This window comes from Phyllostomus discolor, chromosome 5, assembly GCF_004126475.2.
Source record: "Phyllostomus discolor isolate MPI-MPIP mPhyDis1 chromosome 5, mPhyDis1.pri.v3, whole genome shotgun sequence".
Taxonomy (NCBI): domain Eukaryota; kingdom Metazoa; phylum Chordata; class Mammalia; order Chiroptera; family Phyllostomidae; genus Phyllostomus; species Phyllostomus discolor.
The window spans coordinates 88556313-88572984 of NC_040907.2; the positions used below are offsets into that span (position 1 = coordinate 88556313).

The 16672-nt window shown below is 42.4% G+C and overlaps 1 pseudogene; it reads left to right on the forward strand.

Moving 5' to 3' along the window:
* Window positions 1-1343: 1343 nt before the first annotated feature.
* LOC118500450 lies at window positions 1344-2363 on the forward strand (annotated as a pseudogene).
* The last annotated feature ends 14309 nt before the right edge of the window (window positions 2364-16672 follow it).

Sequence of the window (16672 nt, forward strand, 5' to 3'; positions counted from 1 at the left end):
CCTGGCTGATGTGGCTCAGTGGATTGAGCACTGGCCTGTGAACTGAAAGGTCTCTGGTTTGATTCCCAGTCAGGACACATGCCTGGATTGCAGGCCAGATCCCCGGTTGGGAACATGAGAGAGGCAACTGGTCAATGTATCTCTTGCATATCAACATTTCCCTCTCTTTCTCCCTCCTTTCCCATTTTTCTAAAAATAAATAAATAAAATCTTTTCTTAAAAGCCCTTTTAAAAAAGATACACATTTGTACTCAGAATGCTTATGACCTACTTAGAAAAGCAGTTTCTGTGGCTTCTTGGTACACATTTCCAAGGAACATTCTCAGAGCTGCTGGAGAAGCTGTCCCCAGTTCTCTTGCACATTGTCAGAACTTGATGAATGATGTTCTGTCTCTGCTGTATGCATATTCCCTCTTTACTCTCATAATCTGGAAGATCTCCTAATTTACCGAGCACCCTCTATCTTTGAGGTCCATGAACACTTTCCAGGGTGTACAGCTTGGATAGTCTTAAGAGAATCAACTTCCAGATTCCCATTTTTTATGTGCACTCTTTCCTAAAGTGGTTGGACCAAGAGGGTGCTGATATTTTGCAGTAGCCTTTCTCCCACTTTATAAAAGAAAGACACACCCCTCAGCTCTCCTACATCTTACTATGGTTCATTATCCAGTGATGGGAAAACTCCAGGGCAGCCGACAAAAAGGAAGCCTCCTTTGATGAATAATAAAAGGCCCAGTCAACTCAGAGGGATTTCCCTGGTTTCCACATTTGCTTGTTTGCTTGTTAAGGGAAAGCCCATTACTCAAACTAAGTATTTGGTCTGTGTTGAGATATATGAATTCAGTTAGATGGTACAGTGGGGGAATGGGAATAAATATAACTTTTCATCAAAAAAGTCACCTCCTTCACTTTCTCATTTCTGAGAAAGAGAGGACAAGGAAGGGGGTAGAGGTGAAGGGAAAAATCACTGTTCTCAAAGTTGGTCTTACAAGGCAAATCAAGGAGAAAATCTGCAAAAATTATTTAATGTTAAAAATTCTTCTCTTCACATTTTTAAATATAAGAAATTCTTTGCAGTTATTCTTAAAACTCATCAATAGAAGGTGTCATTAGCTGAGAAGAAAAGTACGTTCAAACAGCAAAAGCCATATAGCTATTGGAGTTCTATAGTTTTGGTCATATGCTGCTCATTTTAACTGTGACTGAACTGTTTTGAATAATTTCTAAAATTTTCCAGATACATTAGCTATAGCCCTGAGATTAAAGTTTCATGTGATTTCTTTCATATTCAGTATGTTGTTTAATTAAATAGGTTAGGCTCTCTGCTCCTCCTGTTTGACAGACAGCCATGTCTTCCTGCGCAGAGCCAGCCACAACTCTGAGACCTGATGGTGAAGGTCAGAGTGAACAAATTTGGCCATGTTGGGTGTCTGGTCACCAGGGCTGCTTTTCACTGACAAAGTGTATATTGTCACCATCAACACCACTTTCACTGACCTCAACTACATGGTCTGTGTGTTCCAGCATGATTCCACTAAGAGCAAGTTCAAAGGCACAGTTAAGGCTGAGGACAGGACGCTTGTCAGCAATGGCAAGTCCATCTCCATCTTCCAGGAGCGAGATCCCACCAATATCAAATGGGGCAATGCTGGTGCTGAGTATGTTGTGGAGTCCACTGGTGTCTTTACCACCATGGAGAAGGCTGGGGCTCAATTGAAGGGTGGAGCCAAGAGGGTCATCATCTCTGACCCTTCTGTGGATTCCCCCATGTTTGTAATTGGTGTGAACCATAGCAAGTATGACAACTCCATGAAGATTGTCAGCAATGTCTCCTACACCACCAACTGCTTGGTCCGCCAGCCAAGGTCATCCATGACAACTTTGGCATCGTGGAAGGACTCATGACCACAGTCCATGCATCACTGCCACCCAGAAGACCATGGATGGTCCCTCTGGAAAACTGTGGTGTGATGGCAAAGGGGGGCTCTCCAGAATAGCATCCCTACTTCTACTGGCACTGCGAAGGCTGTGGGCAAAGTCATCTCTGAGCTGAATGGGAAGCTCACCAGCATGGCCTTCCATGTCCCTACCCCCAATGTGTCGGTTGTGGATCTGGCCTGCCACCTGGAAAAAAGCTGCCAAACATGATGACATTAAGAAGGTGGTGAGCAGGTATCCTGGGCTATACCGAGGACCAGGTCATCTCCTGTGACTTTAACAGTGACACTCACTCCTCCACCTTTGATTTCAGGGTGAACATTGCCCTCAATGGCTACTTTGTCAAGCTCATTTCCTGGTATGATAATGAATTTGGCTACAACAGGGTGGTAGACTTTATGGTCCACATGGCCTCCAAGGATTAAAAGCCCCTGGACCACTGGCCCCAGTGACAGGAAGAGGGGCCCTCAGCTGCCAGGAAGTCCTCACCACAAATTGATCTCCAAACATCCCGAGAATTTTCTGACCTCCAGTTTCCATCCCAGACCCCCCAAAAAGGGGAGGGGCTTAGGGAACCCCACCTTGTCATGCGCCATCAATAAAGTTCACTGTATCCAACCAAAAGAAAATTTGTAATTTATTTTTATCAGTTTTATTATTAAAATTTTACTCCAGCAGAGGGAATACTTTCTAACTCATTCTAGGAGGCCAGCATTACCCTAATACCAGGAAAAGACATTACAAGAAAAGTACAGACCAATATCTCTCATGAACATAGATGCAAAAATCCTTAACAAAATACTAACAAATCAAATCTAACAATATATAAAAAGAATTATATACCCACCCAAGTGTGATTCATCCCAGGTATGCAAAGCTGGTTTAACATTCAAAAATCAATTCATGTAGTCATCAACAGACTAGAAAAGAAAGACCACAGGTCATAACAATAGATACAAAATAAGCAATGATAAAATTCAACACCCATTAATTGTTAAAAAAAAGAAAAAGAAATTCTCAGAAAACTAGGAATAGTGGAGAACTTCTTCAACTTAATAAACAATATTTACAAAGAACCCTAAGGTAACATCATACTTAATGATGAGAAACTCAAAGCTTTTCTACTAAGATCAGTTACAAGGGAAGGATGTCTCCTCTCACCACTCCTTTTCAACATCATACTAGAAGTCTTCACTAATGCAACAACACAAGAAAGGGAAATAAAAAGTATCCATGTTGGGAAGAAAGAAATAAAAATGTCTAAAAAATTGAAATAATTGTTAACATTTAAAAAAAAACCTGGCAAGTAAGCAATTATAAGAAGGTTGCAGGACTCAAGGTTAGTGTACAAAAGTTGATAACTTTCCTATATGATATCAATGAACAAGTGGAATCTGAAATTAAAACACAGTGTCATTTATATTCACAACCCCTCAAAAGGAAATGTTTGTAGAAATCTAACAAAATATTGCCCTGACTTTGAAGGTCCTCATTCACATCAAGAGATGCGTCTGTGTGTTCCCCAGACTCTGAGCGTGGGCTGGCCTTGTGACTTGCTTTGGCTAATGGAATGTGGCAGAAACGACAATGGGTCAGTCTTGAAACTGTGCATAAGAGGCCGTTTGATCACATCCACTCTTTGGGGACCCCGCCCCATGTAGAAGCCCAGGCTAGCCCACTGAAGAATGAGAACCCACGTGCTACAGACACAAGGCATCCCAGCTAACCAGATGGCTGGCTACAGGCAGGTAAGCCAGCCCTGCCAAGTCCTCTGAGCCCACCTAGAGCTAAAGAACCACTCAACCAACCCACAGGCTCCTAAGGAAAAGAATGTTTACTATTCAGGACTGTGATTGTTTGTTATGCAGCATTTTTGAGATCAGAGAAAGCCGATATATTTTATTTTGACAAACTCTTTACTATTTATTGTAATGCTAACTCAGTCCAGAAGGGGGAAAAAACTTTTTTAAACATTTAGCAACCTGTCACAGGACATAAAACAAATATAACATTTCAATTTACACACATAGATTTGATAGAGACAATTATGAGACCAATACAAAACTTTCAAGCATAAAAACATATTACATTAGGACAAAAACCTGTGAAGAGGTGGAATAGAAATAAGAATTCAAGGAGAAAAAAGAAAGATGGAAAATATCTGAATGTTAAGAACTGTTCATATAATTTCAAATGTCAAATATCAAGTCACTACAGCATTTAAATTTCATTTGGCCCATGTTTTAAAGTCATGTAATGTTTTTATTTTTAATGTCAACATTTTACAATATGCCAAAAATTACATCCTTGGCAACTATTTAAGTTTGTGATAAAAAATCTTAGATATTGACTCATAAGTGTTGGGGAGGATTTTTTTCAAAATTCCTTTATGAAGAATGCAAGCTGCAATTCTTGAAAACTGCTGCTCTAGAAAACCCCCTCACCTAGTATTTATTTAATAGGTAAAATATAATCTATGTTGTATTTTATGTAGGTCTTTGTGTGTATGTGTAAATGTAAGTAAGCTTATGTACATTCTAATGTACATATGCATATAGATTTGCATTGATGTGCAATTTTATTCAGAGCTATGTATTTTTATTTAAATATGTAATTTCTCTGTAACCAGTCAGCCATGTTTTTTGTTTCCTTGAAAAGAGAATGATTCCTGGTCCAGGAAACTGAGGAAAGAATAGACCATAGGACCTCAGCAGAGAAACAAAACAGGTTACAGAAAGCAAAGGTGTTTTTCCTTCAGAAGACGCTGGCTGGGGTGTCTGAGAGAGATCTCAGAGAGTTGGTCCATAATATCAGGCAAATGATATTAGCTGTGTGTGGTGGTAAGCAAGGCTGACAAAGTCCCATACTTTTAAGGAATTTATATTCCAGTAGGTATTCAGAAATCAAAAACAGAGACACACAAACAGTTCTGGAATCCAGGCCAGGGGGACACTGGACAAAAGTTAGGGAGGACTTTGTTCTCAGGTTGTTGCTATTTCCTGTTTTATGCCTCTGAACCCCTGCACATGGTGTTCTCTCTGCTGAGAAAGTTCTTCATTTTCCTAATTACTTTTCATTTCATTTATTGGAATATTTTCTGACAATGTCTTTACATCGTTCGAAAGTCAAAACGGTAAAGAAGGATTGGGAAGACCAAACCTGGCCTCTTCCTTTCCCACCTCAACACTCACTGCCCCCCTGCTGGAGGGTATACACTCTCATAGTTCCTGTTTATCGTTTCCAGTCTTCCTGCAAATGCAACTAAATAGGGATATATACACAATCTCCCCAACTCCTCTTCTTACATCAAACACAGCCAACTAAATATACTCTCTGTTCCTTGCTTTTGTGTACTTGTTTGTTTAACAGCATATTCTGGAAAGCTTGTCCTATCAGTGCACAGACATCAGTCTCTTTCTTTTCCCGGCTGTGTAGCATTCCACCATGAGGACATCCCTAGACTATCCAGTCTTCTATAAAGAGACACGTGGGCTCCTAATTTCACTGTGATGCTGCCATGAATAACCATATATGTACATCCTTGCATACATGTGCAGACGCCTCTGAGGGTTAAATTCCCAGAACTGCTGCCCCACCTTTTCTTCCTGGAACATTTTTATTTACATTCTGACACCCATGGCCCAGAGAGCCAGACATTAAGAGGCATGTCCAGAGAGCTACAGGGAGATGTCTGCTTTCTCTATTGAGCTGAGAGCATCTTAAGGGTATAGATCCCTCCTATTTTGACCCTATATAATCATCAAATAAATAAACAAAAGAATAGATGGTATTCAAACTTAGGTCTCTTAAGAAACTCAGGGAGACAACCCTTCACAAAGAAGTATACTCTTTCTCTAGGTACAAATTACTGTTTACCACTATGAAATCTATATATGTATACAATCCAAAAATGAGTAAACAGAACAGTGAGGGAATGCAGAGCATACAGCATAGACCAACAATCTACTCTTTTATACACAACTCATTCTGCAATCGCATTCCTTCAAGCAGATTGCCTTAAGAAAAGTCTTGAACATGTGGGCATAACTGCATTTTGACTATTCTGATACCGATCTTATTGTCTTTTTAGAGCATTAATTAAAGTCATCAAATGAGCGACTACCTAGGGGAAAACAGAGTTAATACAGCTCTGTAGCTGCCTCTGCACATAAAGAGGCAAAGCATGAGCAAACAGATACATGGACCGAGTCTTGACCATTGTTCTGTGTTTTAAAATGTATTCTCTCATTTAATCTTGTCCAAAAACAAACAGAAATTGCCCAGTTATTACTGATATTTACAGCTTTAAGTTTGGAGACTGAGGCACAGAGAGGTTAAGAAACTTGTCCAAGGACACATAGCCAGCAGTAGTAAAGCTGGAATTTGAAGTAAAGCAACACGCTTGGAGACTCCATGTCCTTCATTACGGTGCTGTTCCTTTGTGTGTGCTTGTGTGTCATTTCCATGCTATATTCATTATGAATGGTTTCATTTCTAGTTCAGGAAACCATAAATAACTGTGGTTTGTTACAAATACAAGTTTATATCTCTCTCACATAAATGAAGAATAATGTTAAGCAGTCTTGGATTGTATTAATGTCTACAATCATCAGGAATCCAGGATCCTTATTAGCTTCTACCTCATGGCCCAAAATGTCTATGGAGCTCCAGCTACCACATCCACATTCCAGCCTATAGAAAGGAGAAAGGGGAAGTAAGGGTATACCCTCTGTCTTCACAACTTCTCAGAAGGCAAACATGATACTTCCATTTTTAGTCCGTTGGTCACAATTCTACCCCCTGGCCATACTGTTCCAAGGAAGTTTGGGGAAAATAACCCTTGTTCTGTAATAACATACTAAAAATGTTGAGTTTTATTACTAAGGAAAAGTGAAAAATGGATATTAAGGAATAACTAGCAGATACTACCACACTCAGTAATAGAGAAGCATAAATACATAGCATCCCAGTGTGAAAAAGAAATTGAAAATCCTCTAGTAAAGTGCTGATCTGATGCCTAAATATTCATGCCCATTGGTTGTACCCCTCCCTCTTCATAAAGAGATCTGGAGTAACCCATATGGTGTTTAGACAACGTTTCTATTAGTTGACCTAACATCCAATTGGCCCTATTTCAACCCATTAAAGCCCTTTAGGATAACTCTCAATTCTAAGCCCTCTTGCTCTGATAATTCAGATATTTGAAGAGTGCTATCAAGTTCCCATCCCCAGACTCTCTTCTCCAATCACTGTGCTCTCAGGTATACCTCTTCTGTCAGCCTCCCAGCATGCTCACAGTGCTCTCGAGGTGTCTTATCCAGGACAAGAAGTCTTGGGAGTAGCCTTACACAGTCAGAGGAGGATGACAACTCTCAGGTAATAGGTATTTACTGACTTGCTTCTAGAAGGGCGTCTCAGATTGTTTTAGGATTGTTAACAATTGCTCCACACTTCTAACTCAGATAGTGCTTACCACCTACTAAAGTTACATAATCCCCAACTCTTTTTTTTTTTTTTTTGCAGTTGCTTTTGTGGCTTTGATATAGAGCCATAAATGACTCCCTATTTTACCTTCTCTTATGTATAGGGCCTCTTGGCTTGAACCTACAAAAATCCTGAGCATATCAATCAATAAATCATGTACCCCTCCCACCACCATCTGCAATTTTGGCAATAACTCTCTCTGTGCCTTCATTTATGCCACTGAGCTGATCATTGCACAGAGCAAAGCCAAGGCCAATGCTGTATGATGCACCTCTGAAATCCTCCCTCTGGGTGACATTGATCCATTAAGCAGCCCTTTCTGTGGCAACAAGGAAAACTGGTTTAGATGTGTGTTGCTGCCATAGCGACGTCTAAGCAGGCAGCTAAGAGCCCTAGGGACTTGGCTGCTGGCAGCATCTGTTCCAGAGCTTTCTCTCAACAGTGAGAAGAATTCCCAGTCCCTCAGGAGCCAGGACCTGGCTGTCAGGAGACAGCACTTGTTCGTGCATTCATTCAGTTAGTGTTCCTTTGTAAAACATATGAGCATTTTGAGGCTTTCTATGAGCCAGAATGCAATGTCTGAAGAATAAAGGTCAACAAGACACACTGCCTGCTCTCAAGGAGCTTGTCTGTCTAATGGGGAGTGATGTTACAGCCAGGATGATTCTGTTAAAACCCAAGTCAGATCATGCCACTCTTCTGTTCAATACTTGGCAGTGGTTCCCGTATCCCTCGGAGTAAAGGCCTGGGTCTTTCCCACAGCCCCACAGCCCCACTTGGTCTGCCCTCTCACACTTCTCCCCTTCCATCCTCCTTCTCCCTTCTTCATTCTCTCCTCACCCAGCCTCTGGCCTCATTTTCAAACACACCAAATGGGTATGTTTCTGCCATCTCGTCTTTGTTGAAAATGCTCTTCCCCAATATTAACATGGCTCCCTGCTTCCCTTCCTTCAAGCCTTTACTCAGAAATCACCTTCTCAGTGAGGCCTTCTCTGGTCACCCTATCTAAAATGTCAAGAGTCCCAGGATATTTCATATCCTCCTTTCTCTTTAGCACATCCTCCTTTCTAATATTCTCTTATCCTACTTTTGAACCTTTTTTCATTTCTATTTCCCCCACTAGCATGTAAGCCTCTGAGAGCAGCAGGGAGCTTTGGATCTTTCTTTTTTTTTATCCAGAGCTCTTAGATTAGTGACTGATATATAGAATGAATGAATGAATATGCAATTTCAATACAACAGGATAAATCCTGTAAAGTAAAAATTCAGGGGTATCTTCAAAGCACATAGAAAAGGCTCCTAATCCAGTCTCGGGAGTGATGAGGCACCCCTGAGGACTGGAGAATGAGTCAGGGCAGGCCAGATAAGGAGCCGAGAGAAAGTCACTCCATGTGGTTGACCATAGCATAGTGACCAAAGGAGGGCTGGAGTTAGGTGGAAGGACCCTGCGAACTATAACATGATCAGCATTCATCCAGAGAACACAAGGAACTGGGGAAGCAAAAAGCAAAGCTCCACAGTCAGACTTTCACTTCAGAAACACCAGAGCCTGGGTATGCACTGGAGGGGGAACCAGACTGGAGACCACAGCTGGAAAAGTGGTTCCATAACCCAATGAAAGAGGATAAGGGATGAATTAAGGCAGGGGTTGGCAAACACTTTCCATAAAGGGCCAGACAGTAAATATCAGGGCACTTTTAACTCTGCCATTGCAGCAAGAAAATAGTCAAAGGGAGAATGCAAATGAAGGAGCAAGACTATTTTCCCTTAAAACTTGATTTACAAAAGAGTACAAGGCCAGATTTGTCCTGCAGGCTGGTGGTAGTTACAGCTTCCTGAATCTGAGCTTAAGAGAGAGAAATGGATGTGCTGAGAGAATGTTTAAGAGGTAGAACCCACTAGCAGGTGATGAATCAGCTTTAACAAAGGAAGAGGAGGGAGGAAGGAGGACCTGGGTGGGCACTAGGGCACCTGGGGACTTGAAGAGACCAGTGCCCACACCCTAGGGTGGAGGTTGACCTAGGAGAATGTGTGTCCATATGTTTCCAGTTTGAAACATCCCAGAAATCAGTGCAAAGCTGTGCACTGCTCCAGGGAAGAGCAGCCAAAACTGTGAAAGAGAAAAGGTCTCCCAACAACTGTTCTCCCTGAGTGGGCCTGGAATCTGCTTGAATTTAGGGAGTCCTCCCATTGATGCCTTAGAGGAAATTTAAGGTGCTCCCTGGCCTTTCCTTTTTTCCCAGCCAGCTGCAGGCTCCTCCTCCACCTCCTCTGCCCCGTTCCCCTCAGTGATTCCTGAGTCTTCCCTTTCCCCTGAATCTTCTGGAAGGCCAATGATGCTGGGAGAAGGTGGCTCAGTGAGGCTCACTGAGAATCAGAAAATAAGAGGGTATGTACATTTGGAAGGGGCAATTGCTGAAGAACAGGCTGATGCTGGAGGGGAGCTGTGTAAGAGGGAGAAATAGGGTACAGATCTTAGCTCTTCATGAAGATGAAGAGATGCCAAACTAACAGTTGTGCATAAGACAAATGAGGTTAAAAAATTAGTAAAGTACAATGAAATAAGATGCCAAGTGACTGAGCCACTGGGCTCCGTGGCTGACTTATCCCTGCAGGGGTGGGCTCCCTTGCCTGTGAGGCAGACAGACACTTCCCTGGGCAGGGGGATGGCGGCAGAAAGAGGGTCTGATCCTCATGAGCACATTCTCCAGAAGTGGCTTCTTTTCAACAGTTTTAAAGGTCAAATGCTGATGTGACAGTTGCTACAATTATTATGAAAATGCTCGCAGGAAGCATTGTGCAAACGAGCTCCAGAGACCCATAGTCTCCACAGACAGGATAGCCCTGCTCCCAACCATGCCAGGCACAGCTGTCACTCCCACCTCACAGGGCCACCCCCAGTCCCATGGCTCTCAGGTCAGAGACTGGCCAGGAGACAGACCACCAGTTCAGGCTGTGGTGCAAGGCACCCAGAACGGGCAACAGAGCACAAGACCTGGGCCTGGGGCCAGCCATCTCCAGCTGGGGGACTCTCGGAGCAGGTACCAGGACAGCTACACATCAGGCTTGTGACTTCTGTCCCACAGTCAGCCTAAGGAATTGCTTGGACAAACGCAACCTCAGATGACCTTCCACTGTTGGCCAGGCGCTGAGAGAATGTGTACAGCTCACTGTACAACAGTAAGTGTTTGAATGTAAAAGGTGCACCACAGATTTTAAAACATATCAACGGAAAGGGTAAAACCAGACTCTGCTTGTCTTGGACCCATTTTGTGCTGTACAGGGTTCAAAAGGAGCCTAGATTCTGACTAAGCAGGCTGTTTGCCTCAGCCCCATCCTCAGGGCTACAGGTCAAAAGCTATTGCAAACTCCACCCCCCTGGGCCCTCTCACCCACTGAGGCCCCTGCGCATTCTCCCTCCAGGCCCCCAGGCTTCCTCCTCCTCCACTCTCAGGACTGCCCAGGGACCAGGCACAAGCTCCTTTATGTGCAACAAGCTCTTGACAGCCAGAGGCCTCCGGTTCACACAGCCTGTTCTACTGGCTGGATCTGTGGGGCTCCCAGCAGGGCTGGGAGCAGATCTAGGCAGGAAGGGCTTCTTCCCAACATCTCAGGAAACATTGGAACTTACACATCACTGTTCCATACACACACACACGTACATCTTTCTAGTTCTAATCCCATGTCCACCTCTGAAGGGTTCGGGAGTGATTGAGCAAGGCCCCAACTGCATTTCCACCAAGAGCTCTTTTTGCAGTCCTGTCATGCCACACAACTCCAGGGGCACCACACACATTTGAGCATGTGGCATCTTAAAGGTGGCAGTGCCCTAGCCTGGGGTTTTGTTTGTTCTGCTTGTTCAAACTCTGTAGGCTTCCCACTGGTTTTCAGTAACTCAGGTAACAGAAAGAGAACTGTGCCTGGATGATTAACCCAGCTGAGACCAACTGCCCATCCTCCAGCCCCATTCCTGCAAGAGAAGCTTCCAGAACAGGCAGTGTTCCTGGTGTTGACCATAGTTGTGGATTCTGAGAAACTGCAGCAGCATCAGTGGATGTTGGGACCTGCGCTGGCACCATGTGGGGACCAAGACAGTTGCAGGACCACCAGGCCCAGCTGGAACTGCAGGACAACTTTGCAGGAGCACTTGGAGCACTTTCCAGGTCCTCAGTCACTCACGAGGCCATGAGGGGCTGATACCCTGGAAACAGAGACCTGGCAGGCCCCCTTGGCGGCCCCCTTGGCGGCCCCCTTCTTCAGCGCCCTCCTGCTTGGTAAGCTGAATAGTTAAGAGAGAAAAGTAGGTGCAGCCAGTATCCAGTACTGTCTGAAGCTGTGAGGGGCAATGCCAGACCCGGGCTTCCATTGGAGCAGATGCTCCACCACCAGTTACTTATTTCCAGATGCAGTTTCAGTCAAGTGGACCTTCATACCTCCGAGGCTTAATAGCCTCAACCCCATGCCTGGTCCTAAACAAACCTCATCCACAAAGCCAGACTGCCTCTGTTGAATCAGTTGTGTGACCACGTGCTCATCATTAACCTCTCTGTACATCCATTTCCAGAGCAGTCAAACAGAATGATGCAAGTCCTCACCTTGACCTTTGCTGGAAGCACAGGGACAGTGGCTGCCCCACGTGAGAAGCTGCTCAGCATCTGTGGTGGATATGAGGACTCTTTTTGCCCTAAAGGTGCAAAGACCTCACACACCCAGATCTAGCACCTTCCTTCCCACCCTCCTGGAAGAGAACACACCTTCAAACATAAAAAGTGGGAGAAAAAACTGAAGGCATTTTCTTCTTTCTGTTTAGAACCACTATAGCCAGTCAGGGGTTAAAAGGGTGGGTGCCAGGGGCTAGGGGTGGAGGGAATGAGCAGTTAGTGGGTTTTTTCTGTTTGTTTGTTTTTAATTTTATTATTGATCTATTTTTAAATGATGTATAATTGACATATACATAATATTAGTTTCAGGTGTACAAGGAACATTTCAAAATTTTTATTGAATTTATTGAGGTGACATTGGTTAATAAAATTATATAGTTTTCAGGCATACAGTTCTATGATATATCATCTGTATATTGTATTTTCTGTTCACCATCTCAAGTCAAGTCTCCTTTGGTTACCACTTATCTACTGTTTACCCTCTCCCACCTCCCCCCACCCACTTTTCTTCTATTAATCACCATACTGTCATTTGTGTCTAAGGAGGTTTTTTGCTTATTCCTTTTATTTTTTTTACCCAGACCCCAAGCCCCCTACTTCTGACAGCTGTTAGTCTATTCCCTGTATCTATGAGCCTATTTCTATTTTGTTGGTTTATTTTGTTCATTAGATTCCACATATGAGTGCGATCATATGATATTTGTTTTTCTCTCACGGGCTTACTTCACTTAACATATTACTCTCCAGGTCCATCCATGCTGTTGCAAAAGTAGGAGTTCCTTCCTTCTTTCTGCTGAATAGTATTCCATTGTGTAAATGTACCACAGTTTTTTGATCCACTCTTTTTCTGATGGGCACTTAGGCTGTTTCCAGTCCTTGGCTATTGTAAACAGAGCACTGCTGTGAACACAGGGGTGCATATATTCTTTCATATTCATGCTTTGGTTTTCTTCAGATATATTCCCAGAAGTAGAATCTCTAGGTCATAAGGAAGTTCCATTTTTAATTTTTTGAGGCACCTCCTTCCTGCTTTCCACAGTCTGCATTCCCATCAACAGTGAATGAAGGTTACTCTTTTCCCACATCCTTGCTGACACTTGTTGTTTGTTGATTTATTGATGATGCCCACTCTGACTGGTATGAGGTAGTATCTCATTGAGGTTTTAATTTGCATTTCTCTAATGATTAGTGACATTGAGCATCTTTTCATATGTCTATTGGCCATCTGTATGTCCTTTTTGGAGAAGTATCTGTTCAGATCCTCTACCCATTTTTTAATTGGATTGTTTGGGGGTTTTGGTGTTGAGTTTTATAAGTTCTTCATAAATTTTGGATATTAACCCCTTATCAGATGTATTAGCAAATATGTTCTTCCATTCAGTGGGTTGTCTTTTCATTGTGTTGATGGTTTCCTGTGCTGGGCAAAAACTTTTGTGTTTGATGTAGTCCCATTTGTTTACTTTTTTTTCTTTTGTTTCCCTTGCCTGGGGAGATATATCAGAAAAAAAATATTGCTATGAACAATGTCTGAGATTTTACTACCTATGTTTTCTTCTAGGATTTTTATGGTTATGAGTGTTACATTTAAGTCTTTAATCCATCTAGAGCTTATGCCTGTGTATAGTGTAAGGAGGTGGTCTAGTTTCACTTTTTGCACTTATCTAATTTTCCCAACACCATTTATTAAAAAGACTGTCTTTATGCCATTGTATGTTCTTGCCTCCTTTGTCAAACATTGACCATAGAGGTGTGGGTTCATTTCTGGACTCTCAATTCTGTTCCACTGATCTATATATCTGTTTTTATGCCCGTACCATGCTGTTAAGTTTTATTATTTTTTATGCAATTATAAATGGAATTTTTTTTCTTAGTTTCCCTGTGATAGTTCATTATTCATGTATAAGAATGCCACTGATTTTTGGATATTAATTTGTATCCTGGTACTTTACTGAATTAATTTATCAATTCTAGTAGTTTTATTGGTAGAATCTTTAGGGTTCTCTATATACAGTATCATGTCATCTGCAAGTAGTGACAGTTTTACTTCTTCCTTGGGGACAGAGTTTCATTTGGGGAAGATGACAAAGATCTGGAGATAGATTGTAGTAATGGCTGCACAACCATGTGAGTTTGCTTCATACTGCTGGACTGTACAATTCAAAATGGCTAATGAAAATTTTATATTATGTATATTTTACTACAACTTAAAAATAATAAAACAAATGAGAGAGAACAAATAATCCCACAAAATTAAGAGTTTAGCAATGCAGCATGGACTGTGAGATTCTGCCAGGTTACAGCTTCATGGAAGAGGTAAAATTTGTGTGGCTGTCAACCCTCCTCTCAACAAATTGCGCAGTACAGACTGAATGGGGCACCAAGGCCAGCGACATGTAAACACTGTCTTCAACTCTAATGGTGTCTTATGGGAGTCAAGGTCTAAGTCAATCACTAACACACAGCATGGTATGGTTGGCATGACCATCAATATCTATTCCAAGACACAGTTCTTTTGAGAAGGAAGGGGCACTATTAGTAATTACAGGGGACAATGGCATGTAGTCACATGTGATATAGGGGAAAGAACCCAGTTCTGGGAATCAGGTAGACCTGGGTTCAAGGTGTAGTTTGAGCACTTAAGCAAATTGCTTTTTGCCTCAGAGCCTCAGTTTTCCCACCTATAAAATTCTATGTCTTGAGGCTATTTTCAGAATCAAAAATAAGATGTGTAAAGCTCCCAGTCTAGGATCTAGTACTCCCTGAATATTATAAGCCTGTAATCTTTTATCTGCAGTTCTGAAATCTAAAAAACTCTGAAAACTAAAAGCTTTCTAAACTCACTTGGTTGCAAAACCTGACTGCAACCAATGAGTGGCTATTTAGAATATTTATCCCACTTAGTGTAATGTCTTCTTATGTTCCTCTGCAGAAATATTAATGTGTTCGATGACAAGGTCAGCTTTTTTTTCTTCTGTGAGTGTATTATCCCCCTAAAGTCCAAACTTTCTGCATAGGTTGGAAGGATGAGGACTCATTATAGATTCAAGGTCCTACATAGATGTAAATCTCTTGTTACTTACAGATGAAGTTATAAAATATTGTGTTATATTAAGTGGAAACAGCATGTTTAGTTTTTTAAAAAGCAACGTGTGAAATACTGTGTAATATGTTTTAAAAAGACAGGCACACACACGAGCCTCTCTGTGCACAGACCACGTCAGGAAGCACCCTTGAAGGCAGAAACAGTGTTTGCCTCTTGGAAACAAGGAACCTGGGGCCAGGAGAGAGGAAAACTAATGATATGTTGTGCACACTGTCATTCATATTGAAATTTTTATTCCACATTCACAATACATTTTTAAACTTTAAATTAAAGTTAAAAAACACTTCACACCCTTTAGGATGGCCACTATTTAAAAAAACAGCAACCAAAAACAAGAAGTGTTGGCAATGGTGTGGAGAAAAAGGAATGCTTGGGGATGGTAGGTGGGAATGTGAAATGGTGCTACTATGGAAAACCGTATAGCAGTTCCTCAAGAAATTAAAAGTAGAACTACCATATGACTCAGCAATTCCACTTTTGGGTACACCCAAAAGAAGTGTATCCCATGTTTATAGCTGCATTATTTGAATTATATACATACAAGGCTATATTATTCAGCCTTAAGAAGAAAAGAAACTTTGACACATGAATGAACATTGAAGACATTATGCTGAGTGAAATAGGCCAGTCACAAAAATACCAGGTTCCACTTACACGAGGTTCCCAGGGCAGTCACAGCCATAGAGACAGCAGGCAGAAGGCAAGTCGCCAGGGGCTGGGGGAGAGGTCAGAGAGTCAGTGTGTAACGGGCACAGAGTGTCAGTGTGGGAAGGTGGAAAAGTCCTGGAGATGGAGGGCGGTGATGGTTGCCCCACAAAGCCAGGGTGCTAAATGCCTCTGAACTGTACGCTTAAAATGATTAAGATGGTAAATTTTATGTTGTGTATTTTACAGTTAGAAATAAAGTTAAAAAAAATTCTCTCATCACATATCCCTCTGGCTATGCCTGTGCCACTTGTGCTGAACCTTTCCATGAACTGTGCAGGCAGCAGGCAGTGCCGGTTCAGGGACTTCTGAGTAATACATGAGTCAAAGGGTGGTGGCCAGGGAGGGCCCTTCTCCAGCTCCGCTGACCCTGCTGACCACAGAGTGCCCTTTGGGGGAACTGGTATGGGAGGGCAGGTGCTGGGCTTGAGTCTGACATGGACCGGGCTGGTGGCACCAAGGTCTAAATATAGGCTGCCTAGAGCTGGGGTCTGGCTGTGACAAGGGTCAGGCTCCTTGCCACACCCCAAGGAGTCATGCAAGATGCTCTGGATGAAACCATGGAGTTCCCAGTGGCCAGTTTTCCTTTGAAAGAAGTCAATTCCCCAGCCCAGTCCTCCTCCTCAAAATCAGAAGAGGCAAATAAAAAGGAGAATAAGAAGGTCCACCTCTTTCCTTAATACTTCAACACCCAAGTTTCTCTTTTTATCTTTTCAGTCTTTTTTTTTCTTTTTGAAGTTAAAGGAAGGGCCTTTGTGGCTGATTAGTGTATTTGGAAACA